Source organism: Camellia sinensis, chromosome 3 (assembly GCF_055761805.1).
Source record: "Camellia sinensis isolate YWXY chromosome 3, ASM5576180v1, whole genome shotgun sequence".
Lineage (NCBI taxonomy): Eukaryota > Viridiplantae > Streptophyta > Magnoliopsida > Ericales > Theaceae > Camellia > Camellia sinensis.
The window spans coordinates 37,385,303-37,390,743 of record NC_138963.1 but is presented as its reverse complement, the minus strand read 5'-3'; the positions used below and the strand labels follow the sequence as shown (position 1 = coordinate 37,390,743).

The 5,441-nt window shown below is 33.5% G+C and overlaps 1 long non-coding RNA gene across 1 annotated transcript; it reads left to right on the top strand.

Annotated features, from left to right (window-relative positions):
* The first annotated feature begins 615 nt into the window (after positions 1-615).
* LOC145820957 (uncharacterized) lies at positions 616-5,143 on the top strand. The gene is made up of 3 exons (XR_014362999.1): positions 616-922; positions 2,551-2,619; positions 3,166-5,143. It is a non-coding gene; the product is annotated as an uncharacterized LOC145820957 (long non-coding RNA).
* Positions 5,144-5,441: the final 298 nt, after the last annotated feature.

Here is a 5,441-nt window from a genome sequence, read left to right as displayed (position 1 = left end):
ACTGTGTGGAAGTTTAATTAACTATTCGATTCAGATTTATAAATTGAGATTCAATAAAATTGGGTCCGAATTGGGGTTAATTAATTTAATTAGATTGTGAGGATTGAGAATTGTGATTATTGCGAATTAAAGTTATTTATAGAACGTCCAATTTGAATATGTAATTTACTGTTGAAAATTTAAGTCTGATTAGAAATTAAAGGCCTAATGATTTGGGAAATCAAAATTGATAATGATAATAAATTTAATTTAATATTTGGAGCCTTTTGGGAGTCTGACTAAAAATTCGATTCGGATTGATAAATTTAAATAAAATTAATTGAGCCTTAATGGAAGTCAAATTAGACTAATTAAATTATGGAAATTGTGATTTGTTATGATTAATTATTTGCGTGTTAAATAAGATTTATAAAGACTACGTGTTATTTAATTAATCTAATCTTAATCATAAATCAAGTTAAGAAGGATCTAGAATTGTGAGTGTGTGTGGGTGTGCAAAGAAACCAGTGTGGGTGTGCAGAGAAACCAGATATGTGTATATTGTTGTTGTGCTGGTAGCATTGGATCTGTGCACGCGTGTAGTGTGGTGCCTCAAAAGAAGTTGTGTGAGTGTAATACATGTGCTGGGAAGTTAGACTCAAACATATAGAAAAGAGAAAAGAGAGAACCAAAGAGAGAGAGAGAGAGCTTCATTGTTTTTGCATGCAATGTAATTAATCTGCTGGTGCAAAATCGTGAGAAAGAGAGAGACAACCGTGGGTGAGAAAGAGAGAACCGTGAATGAGGGAGTGTTCAACTCCTTAAATCTTTGCTGGAAATTTGAAGGAAAACCAAGGGAAAAGTGAAGAAAATGAAGGAGAAACTCAAGTTTGGCTTGGATTTGTCAAAATTATGCAAGATTAAATGTCTATGAAGACTCTAGGTAAGGATTTGTCTCTCAAAACTTGAAGATCCTATGGTATAGAGTTGGATTTATGGGCCATTACATGTATTTTGCTTGAGCATGTTAAGAAGAAGGTGATTCCTTACATACATACAAGAATATGTTGGATTTTGAAATTATATGTTACATGCATTCTAGGATTGAGTTATGTTGAAGTTCAATCTTATAATTTGAAAGCTATGGAAAGGAATTTAGACTAGATTGATACATACATCATGAATTTTGAAGGAATTAAAAATAAAGCTTTGTAGATATTATGAATTGTTAAGATTTGGGTTTACATGTAAAAATCAAGTTTATGGAAAATAAATTAGAAGGTAATTATTAAGAAATTGATGTTGAGATTAAATATTTGAGTTTGATTTTCTTCATCCTTCACATATTTGAAGTTTTCCATTACATGCATGGTAAGTTTTCAAGATTTTAGAATTTAATTCATATTTTAAAGTTTATGAGTTTGAGATTAAATTATGATATAAATTAAGAAGTCAAATTATAAATTGAGCTTGATGATGTAAAATTGATTGGATTTGGTAAGTGTTTTATACATGCATTTTGGATTTTGAGGAACTTTAGGTAAACAATTTCATGTTTTGAAGAGAAGAATGAAGAAATTTTATAAGAAAAATCAAGTTTATGGAAAATTAAACATTGAGTTAATTTTGAATGTAGAAAAAATTAATTAGTTTTAATCTTAATGTCATACATGCAAATATTTTCCTAAGGGTCATATAACTTCAATTTCATGTACATTAAAAGGAATTAGTAAAATGGTGTAGAAATTGAAGTAGATTCAAAATTTTAAAAGTTAATTTGAAAATAACCCTTTTGGGTTTGAATTTATTTGTCTTGTATGAAATTGAGTTCAATCACACATGCATCATGCAATTTTAAGAATTGGAAAGCCTAATTTGTATCTTAGAATTGTGGGTTGATATTAATAAGATGAATTAAAATTAAATTTGGGCAATTGGAACATGATTTTGGTTGAATGTTTTCTAATTGGAAGTGTTTACTAAATCATACAATGGTTTTCCATTTTTGTGCACTAAAAATACATGTTTTGAGGTTTTGAATATCAAATATGAACTTCAATCACAATTTTGGAAATTTCAGAATTTGTGTTGTCTGCTCGGGCGAGGAAAGTCTCGCTCGAGCGTGAAAATCGAGCTCTCAGTAGTTTTTCAAATTTTACAATCCGCTCGAGCGACCAAAGTGGCGCTCGAGCGAAGGCCCATTTTCAGCATATTTTGAAAAATTGCATTTAGTTCACATTTTTATTCTCATCTTTTTCCAAGGCATTCTAGACATGATTTATGACTCAATAAAGATTAATAAGCTACCAATCAACATAGATTAGTTAGTTGATGGATGAATCATTGATCTAGTGGTAGTTGTTTAAGAAGCCAAGTAAAAGATTAGTCTATTGGGAAAAGAAGGGCTTAGTAATGGAAGAATATGTGAAATAAGAATCCGATTTATTTGAATGAGAAAGATTAAGCGTAGTAGAATTTCGGACTATTTAGACGGAAAAAGACTAGGAAAGTCAAGTTTGATCAATAGAGTAATATTGTATCTCAATGTGTATATGTTATGTGCTTGTGTAGGTCACGCGCCATTGTCTGCCTGATTTATCTGGTATGTCCAGTCTGTCTGATTTGCTTCTGCAGCCATCTGTGAGTAATAACTCTGTAAAGTTATGTTTTAACTTAAGTATTTTTCCGACTGGTATGATATGATCTGTTTTTCTGAAATGCTATTTTACGAATTATGATTGAATGTCGAATTTTCTGAAATGTATTTGTGGCACCCTTAGTTCATGTGGCCCTCGCTCGGGAGTAACAATACCGTGGCCAATCTGCATGTGACCCTTGCCCGGGGGTAACAATACCGTGGCCAATCTGCACGTGGCCCTTGCCTGGGGGTAACAATACCATGGCTACTTGCGCGCAAGATATGGACCTTTATGGTCGTTGGTACCAACTATGTATGTGGGTCTCTGGACCAATCTGATCTGATAGCTAATGGGTGTACCACGTATGATCTTATGCAAAATTTGAATATGAACATGAGTATATATCTAAATCTATGTCTGTTTTGAAGTATGCATATGTTCTGATTTAAATACTGGATCCTAACTTGTGCTGGATATCATTCATAAAAATCCTTTACTTTGTTATTATTCATTGGGCTTTAGCTCACTGTATTATTTATGTATATAGGTGATCAGGCACGTGACCAGGCTTAGAGGCTTCTGCCTAGAACCAGTTTTGTCAGCCAACCTATGTGCCTCCTATGGAGGTTCAGGATATGTCAAGTGATTATTGCTATGTGATCTAAAGTTTAAGTTTTATTTTCGTGTTTAGTTGAACAAGTCTTGTGTATTTTGTAAATAGGGTTAAGTTCATTTTTGTCTAATCTGTGTTTATATGACGACTTAAAGTTAATGTGTACATGTGTACATAAAAAGTTTAAAATTTTTCTGTCTCATATAAGTCTGCACAGCTCAATGGACGTTGTATATTGTTATTTGCTTCCGCTAGCCCCTAATATTATGTTAATCTGTCTCAGAGGCCTTCGGTAATCCTAGGATTACTGGCCGGTTACGATGCTAAACCCATAGGGGCGGGTTTGGGTTGTGACATTTACCCTTGTGTTTCCCACCTTTACACTATCTTTTTTTTTTTTTTGGAGCTTTTAAACACTAATTTTCAGAGTTATTTTAGTGGCTAAAATCATGTTTTGAAGTCCAAAATTGGAGGGGTTAGCCTTCCCTCCTTGTATTTTGCTTACTAGTCTAGTATGCTTCATGCTTTAGCATATTAATCTAGCTATTTTTATCTTAATTCCGCAAGTTTTAGGACTGTTTTTAGATTGTTTTAGCACTATTTTTGGTTGATTGTTGCATTTGAGCTTTGTTTTGCATGCTTGTAGTGTAATAGTCCTCATGAGTTTAGTGTTCTAGGCCTTAGACATCATCTCCTTTGAGTTGATTGCATTTATTTATGGCTTTCCATACTTGTGATCACACTTAATCATCTCTACAACCTCCCTTATTTCTTGGCTTTTGTTTTACTTTGAAAGTGGTTCAAACAACTTGTTTGTTTAAAGTATGAGATTGAGATGTCATGCTTAATGGTTTAATCCCTTTGGGGTTCATTACCAACGGTGTGATGTCTCTTTCATGTCTAAAACAACACATGGTTTGAGCCTTCTTTTCATTTAGAGGACTTAAACTCACTATTGGACTCAATTGAATTAAAGGATAGTTGGTATTTAAAATGGAGTAATTAAAACTTGGAACTAAAATGGTGCAAGATAATAAAAAGTGTTGTATTCAATCGAACGTTAATTGAACACATGGAAGCTTGGGCCATTTCATACTCATAAGTGATGAAATTATTCGAGTTTCCAAGGTCACTACTTCCCTTGATCAATTCATGAAAGAGAGGAGGTTAGAGTCTCATTTTATTGCATTTATTGAACTTGCACACTTTGGTTCATGAGCCATCATGCAATGAAATTGCTTGAGTTGATGGTTTATGGACCAAGTTTTGTCACTCCTTTGATTTGTCCATGATAAGAATTGATAAATTGTGCAAACAAACCCTTGAGAATACCCTGTGCATGCTCTGTTTGTCCTCTATTGCAGCAAGATGAACTAGGCAGCAGTGACCGACAAGCCACTTTCTATTGCTGGCAGGTGGCCGACAGACCACCATTGATAGCTGGCCGGCTATCACTGGTGGCCGATAGCCCTCATTACTGGCCGGCCAGCCACTGATGCAGAATTCAGCAATATGTTTGTGAGTCAAAGTAGAGTTATTCTGGAAGTATGCAACAATGTTAGTGTTCTATTATGTAATAAAGGCTCTTCGGAAGCAAAACAGTGGCTTTCGGGTGGAAACCAAGCACGTGCATGAGCCTTCCTCGCATTCTAAGTTAAAATATTTAGATTAAATATTTGTTGTAATTAATTAGTTGTAACTAGTTAATTTTGTAAAGTGTTGTAATCTTTAATTAGCTAGAGTGGTTAATTAATTACCTTGGTTTGTAATAATTAGTTAAGTAGTTTAGCTATTTATTCATTTGTTTTGTAATAGTTAGCTTAAATTAGCTTAGCTTTAATTAGTTTGCTAGTTAGATAGTTTATTTATTCGGACTCTCCTTCGTAAAAGCGCAATATTGTAATAATGTATATGTCTTTCAACCCCACGTCTTTCTCCTTTTTATTGAACTACTTATGATAGTTAGTTTAGGGACATCATATTTTGTTTAGCATAATCCATGTTTGCATCCATTTGTATTACATGCACCGAGGCTTGGTTCATCATTCTAACTGCATTGTTATTGCTTATATCCTCTTTGAATACGTGCTTAGACTGCATGCTATTTCATTACTTCATATGCTTTGTTAAGTAGCCAAGCCTATTTAGATTGCATGTCGCATGTGCTGCATTAGTCATATTGCATAGTTAGGAATCATGCATTTTTCTAA